General features: G+C 35.8%; 1 protein-coding gene across 5 annotated transcripts in view; it reads right to left on the bottom strand.

Annotated features, from left to right (window-relative positions):
* PTBP3 (polypyrimidine tract binding protein 3) overlaps positions 1-12187 on the bottom strand; it is a 103615-nt gene that overhangs the window by 56310 nt on the left and 35118 nt on the right. The window lies entirely within an intron of this gene.

Below are 12187 nucleotides of genomic sequence, written 5' to 3' on the forward strand. Positions count from 1 at the left end.
CTATGAGGATTTGGATTTGAGACGCATGTTTATGAAAATAAGTTTATTTCTTAGGCATCATATAATTTTTACCAATCTATTTTTTAAAGTGCTTTTAGAAGCTAAATTGTGGTTTCCTAGGATAATCTTATTCCTTATGATACAGGCAGTTCTTAATATAAGCATCATCACCTTTCTGGAAATGCAAATTTTTAGCCCCACCTCAGACCTACTGAATCAGAAACATCCCAGCAACTGTGTTTTAACAAGCTCTCCAGATGATTCTGAAGCAACCTAAAGTTTGAGAACCACTGCTGTAAAATTAAGAAATCCATTATGCCAGTTTACAGCCAAATTTTATTTAAAGCCTATGTTTTAACAGTGACAATAACTAGAACTGACAAGCCTGTAACGAGTACTCAAATTTATGTACATAAGATTCAGAAATGTTTTTCTCCCAGAAATAACACCAAGTAAGACTGAATGCAAATTATCTGAAAACCAAAAGTTTCATTACAGTGTTGTTTTTTTAATACTAAAATACTTAGCAGTATTAGGAGGAAAATATAATCTTTCCAAACACCTAAGATTATCATTTTTCTAAACACTAATGGAACTTTACAATCAGGTGTGTGATCCTAAATAAACAAATTTCATGAGGACCACATAAAAATTATATGGCAGTATTGTGTACCCATAGCTGTGGCACAGAACTCAACTTGCTTACAGGTAAATAGGTTGACTTAATACCAAAACCAGCACTTGCTCCCAAATTCTCTATGTTCATGAATGCAGGCAACATCCTACCTGGACCCAAATACCATCAATTCCTAGAGGTCCTTACAGGTCTGTGCCTGTATATAACAAATGCCTAGGAGAGTGTGGAAAATAATCGGCAAATATTTGTTGGAAATTAATCTGGGAGGCAAGAGGTTCCTTCTCCTTTCTCATTAATCATCATGAAATATTGATTTTTCCCTCCAAAATGACTGATTCCATTTTCATCTCCACTCTCAATGTCACCTCACCTATGATCTTGGCCCCTTCTACTCTCCCTTCCTCTAGTTTCACCCCTCCCCCACTTCCACTCAGATCCAACATCATATCAATCTAAACAGATGTATCATGTCTTTATCCTGCTCTAAAAACCCTGACAGAATTCCAGCTACCTAAAATGTCCATTAGTTTCTAGTTTTCACGCTGCTTTCATTTACACTGCTTCACTAGAGTTGACAAAAATATACTAAGTTAAATATTAATTTTAACAGATGAAGAGACAGAGGTTCAGAGATTAAATAATTTTTGTACACAGCTAACAAGTGATAAAAGCATTATTCAAACTTAAGTTTAAAGGTAATTTTCTTAACCACAAAAATCTCAAAGTGTCTTACCATTCGTAGAAAAAAGTAAGCAACCTGACAGTGACAATAAATTTTCAGAGTATGTGCAGGTTTATGAGGATTATAATGATAATACTGTCACTAGATTAAATGCCAAATATCACCTCCTGGACAGGAGTGAAAGCCAAGCATGAAGTGCCTTTCTGCACCCTCCCTCCCTGTAAGCCTAGATGGCTAGACAACAATACCACCACCTTGTGCGTTCTTAAGCAGCACAAAGTGTTAAAGACTAGAAAAACATACTACAGGCCAAAGGCTTTTGTAAGTTTACCCAGAATATTCCAAAATGAATGAATGAACATTAAGAAGGTTGTTTCTTTAACTGAGGTGTTCATAATCTCCGTAAAACTATGTGTGAGAAAAAATGAATACCTACACAAGCTATTTGAGCTTGCACTGAACTATCAAATAAAGACCTATGGTGACAAATTTTTATCAAGAATTATGCAAATATATCACCATTTTAGGTTGTTAATTGTTCTGCATTATAAAAGTGCCTGCGCTATGTTCAGAGTATGGGCTATGAAATCAGACATCTTGCTCTGACATAACTGAGCCTGAGATTCTTCTTGGATAAAATGAGTATAATAACAGTATTTGGAAAATGTAGTATGAGTATTTAGAAAATTAAATATGATAACATTTAAATGCTAGGTGCAATGCCTAGTACAAAGTGATCAATAATCTATGTCTTCATTTTCTTAGGAGGGCTTATTTTACCTGGAAAGTATGTTCTTTCTACTTTTTTGGTGCTAAAATAATGATTGTGGACAACAGTGGATTTTTTCTCTTGATGTTCTTACTTTGCAAAATTGACATTGCTCAAAATTAATTGAAAATTTTATTATTCTGTGTAATCTAAAAGCCTAAGAACTACTCATCTAGATGACCCAAAAAGGTTATATCTAAAGACTTGATAAATATAACAATCTAAAAATGAAAAATGCATATAAGCAATTATATGGAATTATAATTTAATAAAAGAGGAAACAAGAAAATTGCAATACACTGAATACATAACTTTGACAAATTATTCCCTGTACAAAAGGATACACCACAGACTTTCCCAAAATTGTATTATGAAAATAAGCATTCAAAATACTTAGCTTGTTGGGCTTCCCTGGTGGCGCAGTGGTTGAGAATCTGCCTGCCAATGCAGGGGACACAGGTTCGAGCCCTGGTCTGGGAAGATCCCACATGCCGCGGAGCAGCTGGGCCCGTGAGCCACAATTACTGAGCCTGCGCGTCTGGAGCCTGTGCTCCGCAACAAGAGAGACCACGATAGTGAGAGGCCCGCGCACCGCGATGAAGAGTGGCCCCCGCTTGCCACAACTAGAGAAAGCCCTCGCACAGAAATGAAGACCCAACACAGCCATAAATAAATAAATAAATAAATAAAAATTAAAAAAAAAAAAAAAGATTAAAAAAAAAATACTTAGCTTGCATAAATCTTGTAATTTTTTGAATATAATGAGAAGTCCTGAATGCCTACTACATATTAATTATGTTCCAAAGGGATAAGTGGAAGAGGCTTTTTAAAAATTCATATATTCCCATCTCAAAACTGAAGGGATCTACCAAGAAAACTATCCTAGAAATATGGATCTTTTTAAAAATTCAACTTTATTAGGGTATTCTTTAGGTATAGTAAAATCCACCTGCATTTTAAATGCAGAGTATGACAACCTTTGACAAATAACCCATATGGCCACAAAAAACCATTGAACCTGGACTTTTTCATTATCAATTTGATTTTTAAAACAAGTACAGGGCTATTTAGGTTTTCTATTTCTTTTGCACCTGTGTTTTTCAAGGAATTGGTCCACTTCATCTAAACTGTCAAACTTACTGGCTTAAAATTGTTCACAATATTCACTTGATATCTATCTTAGCCTGCTCAGGACACCATAACAAAATACGATAGACAGAGTGGCTTAAACAATCAAATTTACTTTTTCACAGTTCTGGAGACTAGAAGTCCAAAATCAAGGGTCAGCATGGTCACTTTCTAGTGAGGATTCTTCCTGGCTTATAGACAGCCACCTTTTCACATGGTCCTCACATGGCAGGGGTGGAGGGAAAAAGCAAGCTCTTTGGCATCTCTTCTTATAAAGACATTAATCCCAGTGAGGGCCCCACTCCAAAGGCCCCATCTCCAAATATCATCACACTGGGGGTTAGGGCTTAAACATATGAATTTTGGGGGTACACAAACATTCAGTCCATAACAATATCTTTTTAATGTCTACAGGATAGTTCTTGATATTGGTAATTTCTGTCTTTTTTTAAATAAACCTACCTAGAGGTTTATTAATTTTATTGATCTATTAAAAAAACAGCTACTGGTTTCATTAATCCTCATTTTCTATGTCATTAACTTTTGTTTTCATATTTAATATTTTCTTTTCTATTTACTTGGGGTTTAATTTGCTCTTCTTATGCTACACTTAGAAGCTTAGATCATTCATTGTAGACTTTTTTCTAATAAAATATTTAAAGCTGTAAATTTCCTTCTAAGAACAGCTCTAGCTGAACCCTACAAACTTTAGTAAGTTGTGTTTTCATATTAATTCACTTCAAAATATCTTCTAATTTCCCTTGTGACTTCTTATGTGATCCATGGATTAAGTGTTACTTTCTTTTTCCAAGCAACTGGAGATTTTTTTCTCACATATGTGAGGATCATTTCTTAAAACTGCTAATACAATTCTAATGCATAATTTTAATGCATTCATATTTACTGAGACTCAAGGACCCAGCATACAGTTTTTACCTTGCTGACCATTTCATGTGAACTTGAAAAGAATATGTATGCTGATGGTGTGCGGGAGACTGTTCCATATGTCAACGAGGTCAAGCTGGTTGATAGTGTTGAAAACTTCTCTATTAGGTGATCTACAAACTTCTTCTAAAGGGTCACATAAATATTTTAGACTTCGTGGGCCATACAGGCTCTGAACCAACTATTCATCTCTGCAGTTGTAACATGAAAGCAGCCATAGATGACATCTTGCAGAAAAACCTGAACGAACTTTTTGGCCAAGCCAATAAATAAGTATGACTGTGTTCAAATAAAGTTTTATATATAGACAGTGAAATTTAATTTCATATAAGTTTCATGTATCAGAAAATTTTCATGTATCAGAAAATATTCTTTGTGCTTTTCACCATTTAATATGTAAAAATCAGGACTTCCCTGGTGGTCCAGAGGCTAAGACTCCGCGCTCCCAATGTAGGGGACCTGGGTTTGATCCCTGGTCAGGGAACTAGATCCCACATGCTGCAACTAAGAGTTCGCGTGCTGCAACTAAAGATCCCGTGTGCTGCAACAAAGATCCTGCATGCCGCAACAAAGACCAGGCAGAGCGAAATACATACATACATAAATAAATACATAAATAAATGTTTTTTTTTTAAACAAAAATGTAAAAATCAATCTTAGCTCATGGGCAATACAAAAATGGGCAATGGAATGGATCTGGCCCACAGGGCAGAGTTTGCTAATGCCTGCTCTGGATCCTTATTGATTTTTATCTACTACACTATCAATTACTGAGAGAGGAGTGTTGAAATCTCCAGCTGTAATTGTGGATTTGTCTATTTCTCTGTTTAGTTCTATTAGTTTTACTTTATGTATTCTGAAGCTCTGTAATTAGGTGAATATATATATTTAGGATACATATATTTATCAAGAAATATAAATAAATGGAATACAAAGTAATAAATGACAAATAAAATGGAATATAAAAAATAATCTAAAGAAAGCCAGGAAACAAAGGAAAAACAGAACAAAATATACGGGACAAATAGGAAATAAATAGCAAGATGGAAGACTTAGGGGGGTGCGGATACAATCCCTGGCTGGGGAACTAAGATCCTGCATACCGCATGGCCAAAAAAAAAAAAAAAAAAAAAAAAGACTTAAACCCAACTACATCAATAATTATATTAAGTGAAACTGGCATAAAGATTCCAATTGAAAGGCAGAGATTATGGTCTGGATAAAAGCAAAACAATTATAAGGTGTGAATAAGAAACCCATTTAAAATATAAAATCCAGGTTAAAAGTAAAAGGATGAAAAAACATAAATATGTAAACCCTAATCACAAGAAAGCTGGAGTGGCTGTACTAATATCAGACAAAGTAGACTTCAGGAAAAGGAATATCACCAGGGATAAAGAGAGACATTTCATAATGATAAAGGGATCAATTTATCAAGAAAACATAATATGTCACACATAAAACATGCACATAAATGGCAGATAATCTCTGCTTTTTAATTATAATCTTTACTTTTTTTGTTTACTTTTTTTTAAGCGACTGCTCTGGGGTTAAATTGACAATTCATATCTTTAACTTACCCCAGTCTACCTTAAAATAATATTATAACACCTAGGTATTATGTAAGAACTTTTCAAAGTATACGTCTATTTCCCTTATCATATCCTTTGTGTTACTATCATATATTATACTTTTCACATATGCTGTAACTCCCCAAATATATTAATATTATCTTGCTTTAAACAGTCAATTACCTTTTTTTCTTTTTGTATCTTATTTTATTCACTTATTGTGTCTTATGGAGCTTTCCATAGAGAGCATTCTATACTTTTTTTTCAAATAATTTTTTACTGTGGTATAATACACATAACATAAAATTCGCTATCTTAACTATTTTTAAACGTAGAATTCAGTGGTGTTAAACACATTCATAATGTGTAACTATCACCACCATCTATCTCCATAGCACTTTTCACCTTGTAAAACAGAAACTCTATACCCATTAAAAAGTAGTTCCCTATTCCTCCCTTCTTCCAGCCCCTAGCAACCACCATTCTATTCTGTCTCTAAGATTCTGACTACTCTAAGTATTCTTTCTTATTTCCTTTCGTGCATATCATATAGCTATTTTCTTTGTGGTTACCATGGGGATTACATTTAACATCCTAAAGTTATAACACTTTAATTTGAATTTAGACCAGCTTAACTTCAATAACATATAAAAACTCTGCTCCTTTACAGCTCTGTCCCCACCCCTTTCCGTTATTATCACAAAATTACATCTTTATACAATGTGTGCCCAGAAACACAAACTAACAATTCTTTTAATGCGTGAGTCTCCTAAATTATTTAGAAAACAAAACGTGGAGTTACAAACCAAGTCACTTGGTAGCTTTTAGATTAATAATTTTTAAAAAATGTATTAGCCCCTTAAATCTGCAGAAAACAAAAAGTAGATAACAAACCATTGTTAGAATAATATTGGCTTTTATAAGGGCCTTCACTGAGATCTTTATTTCTTCATATGGCTTTGAGCTACTGTCTGGTGTCCTTTCATTTCACCCTAAAGGACTCCTTTGAATATTTCTTGCAGGGCAGATCTAGTGGTAATAAAATCCTTCAGTTTTTGCTCATCTGGGAATTTCTCTCTCACTTTTGAAAGAAAAATTTACCAAACATAGGATACTTGGTTGACAGTTTTATTCTTTTAGCACTTTGAATATATTGGCCCACTGACTTCTGTCCAAAGTTCCCAAAGAGAAATCTGGTCATATTCTTATTGAGGATCCCCTGTATGTGATAAGTTGATTCTCTCTTGATACTTTCAGGATTCTCTCTTTGTCTGACTTTTCAAAGTTTGATTATAAAGCTGTCTCAGTGTGGGTCTCATTGAATTCATCTTACTTGGAGTTCATTAAGCTTCTTGGATGTTTATATTCATGTTTTTCATCAAATTTGGGAATGTGGTAACTCTGGAAATCAGATTCTTCCCCTTTCTAAGGGTTTTCTCATTTGTGTTATTGTTTTTATTGTTTCTGATTGTTTTAGACTGTGTTTACGCCAAGGATCAGCTTGAGGTGTAAATTTAAGTTCTTCTCAGGTGTCTTCTGAGCCTTTTCCTGGGCATGCACTATCACATTCTAATTTTCCCTGTAGATGCAGCTGTTTTTTAATGTCCTAGTCTTCAATATTTGGCTCCCAAAAGGGGAAAAAAAGGGAAAATGAAGGGGAGGAGGGTGTGGAAAGCACCAGCCCTTTATATGCTCTGGAAGTCACATATATTGGGAGTGGGGCGTGCTGGCTTGCAACAATAGGGGGAGATGCAAGAACAATGGCTGCCTACCTCTTTGTCTGTACCTGCATGATCAGAAGAAGCAATCAGCAATCAGAGCACAGACCCCTTGAAGTTGAAGGACAAGGCCCTTTTTGCCTACCCTGGCTCCTATTTGTAAGCTGCTCTGGAACCACACAGTTGCCTGCCATGTGACTGAGGGTGAGGGATGGGTAGCTGCTACTGCGCTAAGAGCTAAAATTGACCAAAATTAACCACAATTTACCTTCCAAGTCTTCCCCTGGAACTTGCAAGCCTTCAAAAGACTCCAGAGTTCCAAATTAGCTATAGACAGATTCTGCCAGTACAATTGTTGTCTAGGTAGAAAGACAGACTCCTGGTGCTTCTTACTCTACCATCTTCCCAGAATCCCTCAATTATCTTTTAAATTAACCAAAAAAATGAGAAAGAAAAGTCACATATCCACATATTTACCACTTTGTGTAGACCCAAGTTTCCACCTGGTATCATTTTCCTCAAGTCTGAGGAATTTCCTTTTCCATTTCATAAAATGTAAGTCTGTTACTAACAAATGCTCTCAGCTCTTGTGTGCCTCAAAGAAGGCTTTATTTTAACTTTATTTTTGAAAAATATTTTAACTGGATATAGAATTTCAGTTTCATTGTATTTATCTTCAGTACTTTAAAGATGTTGCTCCATTGTCTTCTGGTTTGCACAGTTTCAGGCAAGCACTCTCTCATTACTCTTATCTTTGTTTCTCTGAATAAATGTGACTTTTTTCCTCTGGCTACTTTTAAGATTTGTTCTGCATTCCTGGTTTTCAGCAATTTGATTATGAGGAGATTTGGTGTGGTTTTCACTGTGTTTATCCTGCCTGTGGTTCACCGAACTTCTTGGATATGTGGCTTTACAGTTTCCACCATATCTGGAGTATTTTCAGTCATTATTTCTTCAGATATATTTGTTTCCCCACCCCCAACTTTTTTTCTGGAACTTCAATTATACATATGTATAGACCACTTAATTTTGTTCTACAGGTTATTAAGGCTCTGTTCATTTCTTTTTCAGTCTTTTTTTTTTTTTTTTTGGTCTATGTGCTTTAGTTTCTATTGCTGTCTTTAAATTCACTGATCATTTCTTTCACAGAATATTAGTGCTGTTACAGCCATGCCATTTTTTTTTTTAGATATTATAATTTTATCTCTAGAAGTTCTATTTGATTTTTAGCTTTCATTTTCTCCCTGTTATGTTGATATTTTCCTTTAAATCCTTTCACATACTCTAATAACTGTTCCAAAGTACAAATCTGCTAACCTCATCATCTGTTATTTTCTAGGTGTGTTTCTGTTGACTGATTTTTCTCCTAGCTATGGGTTGCAATTTTTGATTGAATGCTCAACATTGTGAGCACTGGAATTGTTTTATTCCTTTAAAGTGCCAGTCTCCTTTCTGGAAAAAAGTTAAGTTACTTTAAGATCAGGTAACTGTTTTGGAGCTTGTTTTTAAGTCTTGTTAGGGTGGGTTTAGAATAGCCTTTATGCTAGAGCTGATATACCACCCCTACTGGTAAGGCATGTGTGGCTTAATATTCACCAATAGATTCAAGGGCAGGTTTCTGGAGCACTTTTCTCACAGATGGAAGCTAGAACTCCTACAGGCAGCAAGATGAAAGAGGAAAAAAACATGCAGAGATGCCCCAGAAGTAACACTTCCACTTATATCTCGTTAGACAGCACTTAAAATCACATGACCACACCTAGCTATAAGGAAGACTGGAAAAGCAGTCATTTAATCTGGGTGGCAATGTGCCCAGATAAAAATTAGAGCTCTGTTGCTAAAGAAAATAGAAAGTATTGGGGTACCCAACAAACAATCTCTGCCATAATTCCTAAGATTAAATTTAGGAGGAAAAGCATATGATTTATGTAGAAAAGTATAAAACATTTTCATAATTACCAAAGGACATAAAATAAGACCTAAAACCATGGACTCACATGCCATATTCCCAGATGGAAAAATAATTATACAAAAAGATCAACATTTCAGAATCCCTAAGATCTTGTGGGGAAAGAATGGGGAATGAGGGGCTGTTTTAGAACTACACAAAATAATTTAAAGTTCATATGTCCATTATAGGCTAAGAGACATTCTTAAGGAATATTAATATCTAAGCAGAACGACCAGTTTGCCTGGGACAGTCACAATTTGGCATCATTGTTCTAGCAACCTGTACAGTTTAACATCTTCTCTTTTGAAAAAAAATTATTAACAGTTGCATTGAAATAAGCTAGAATAGGCTTAGTAGATCCAATTGATTTTTTTAACTTCCAGTTTTTGCCATGGTCTCCTCTAGTAGTTTATAAACCACATGTACAGTGATTAAATCTGAATGTTAACCAATGTTAACCAGTGAGACGGAATCTCTTCATGACTTTTTCACAGACAACACACAGAGTCTTTGATTTAAAAAGGAAAGAAGGGAAGAAGGGAGGGAGGAAGGGAGGAAGGGAGGGAGGGAGGAAGGGAGGGAGGGAGGAAGGAAGGGAGGAAGGAAGGAAGGAAGGAAGGAAGAAAAAAGAAAAGAAATGCAGTGGCAGTGGGGACTTCCCTGGTGGCGCAGTGGTTAAGAATCTGCCTGCCAATGCAGGGAACATGGGTTTGAGCCCTGGTCTGGGAAGATCCCACATGCCGCAGAGCAGCTAAGACCATGAGCCACAACTACTGGGCCTGCACTCTAGAGCCCGCAGGCCACAACTACTGAGCCCGCGCGCCACAACTACTGAAGCCCACATGCCCTAAAGCCCATGCGCGGCAACTACTGAGCCCGCATGCTGCAATTACTGAAGCCTGTGTTCCTAGAGCCCGTGCTCTGCAACAAGAGAAGCCCCTGCAATGAGAAGCCCGCACACCGCAATGAAGAGTAGCCTCTGCTTGCCACAGCTAGAGAAAACCCGCATGCAGCAACAAAGACCCAACATAGCCAAAGGAAAAAAAAAAAAAAATTTGAAAAGAAATTTTTAAAAATTTTTTAAAATTTTAAAAAAATTTTTTAAAAAAGAGAAGAAATGCAGTGGGACACAAGTAGCTAAGGATAGCTCCTAACTCCTTCCATCAGTATTCAACCTGCTACCTATGCTATTCATTTGGCTGCCAGGCTGCCAGTCTGTGGAAAATGTGGGAATTACAGGCCAGTTACACATGAAATACAATTCTGTTTATAATCATTCCATTTTATATCTTATAGTAAATCCATAAATCTGTAATTCTGAATTAATTTGCAAAGTTTCTTCTCCATGTGTAAACAATAAAGTGTCAGGTGTTAATATGTTGACACCACTAACAGAACTTTGCAAACAGTTAAATTATATCAGTTTTATCATCATCTGCTAACATTAGAAAATCACTTATTACCCAATAATGGTATAATATTAAATACTTTCAATGGAATAAAAGGAAAGTTTTGGGGAAGTCATTCTATCAAAAGTGAAATGTGTGACACTAATGGAAATTCAGTTCAAAAAACTCAGCTAAAAATAAAACTTCTTTGGGGTAATAATACAAATATAAATTTTGGTGCAGCAAGATGTCATGGCAAAAACAGTGTTCTGACAGTCCCATGAAGTAGACATGTATCTGCAATCGATTTGGTGCACACATAACTTGTTACCAAACAAGCAATATTCTACAGATAGAAAGAAAAATTATAGTCGTCAAATTTTACAAATATTTTAAAATCCACATTTAGATTAACTGAACTACAAAAATTTTGTGATGAAGACTATACTGAATACAAAAAAGATCTTTCAATACAATACATGGCTCTCTTTTAGCTATGCATTATCAATGTGATTTTTTTTTTGTTTTTTTTTGTTTTTAATTTTATTTATTTATTTATGGCTGTGTTGGGTCTTCGTTTCTGTGCGAGGGCTCTCTCCAGTCGCGGCAAGTGGGGGCCACTCTTCATCGCGGTGCGCGGGCCTCTCACCATCGCGGCCTCTCCCGTTGCAGAGCACAGGCTCCAGACGCGCAGGCCCAGCAACTGTGGCTCACGGGCCCAGCTGCTCCGCGGCATGTGGGATCCTCCCAGACCAGGGCTCGAACCCGTGTCCCCTGCATTGGCAGGCAGATTCTCAACCACTGCGCCACCAGGGAAGCCCCTATCAATGTGATTTTTTAAATTATTTGTGTCTTTGAAGAACTACTTAAGTAACTTACAAAGGGATTTAACTTGTTTATAAATGAACCCTAAAAACTTTCTGACACAATTTGTTTAAAATCAATTAGAAATATTTATTCAAAGAAGTCAAGGAATGGAGTACCAAAATCTTTAGTTTTTGAAGCTTTTAGAGAATTGCAAATACTGAATCAAATATTACAGAAGTATTTTTAATGTATAGGTGACCTAAAAAAAGAAAAGTTTTTAGGTATCAACAGGCAAACCCTTCAGCAGGCCATCCCCTCATAAAAGGCAAACTAAAATTAGAAATTTTCCACGTATCACAGGTATTTAACAAGGAAGTCTTATCTCTGTTCATGGATTTGAATGTAAATGTCTGGATTTTTAATTCTCTCTTCCCTTCTGGTAGGAATCCCCAAAGCAATAAATTAACATATACATTAGGACATGTTAGGTGCTGGTGATACCCTAACAAGTCTAGCAGAGCAAACACAAAACTTCCCTGAAGATTCTCACAGAAGAAAAAAATAATTCAGCTAAAGATTACCTCACAACCA

The sequence above is a fragment of the Balaenoptera acutorostrata genome, chromosome 6 (genome assembly GCF_949987535.1).
Source record: "Balaenoptera acutorostrata chromosome 6, mBalAcu1.1, whole genome shotgun sequence".
NCBI classification, from domain to species: domain Eukaryota; kingdom Metazoa; phylum Chordata; class Mammalia; order Artiodactyla; family Balaenopteridae; genus Balaenoptera; species Balaenoptera acutorostrata.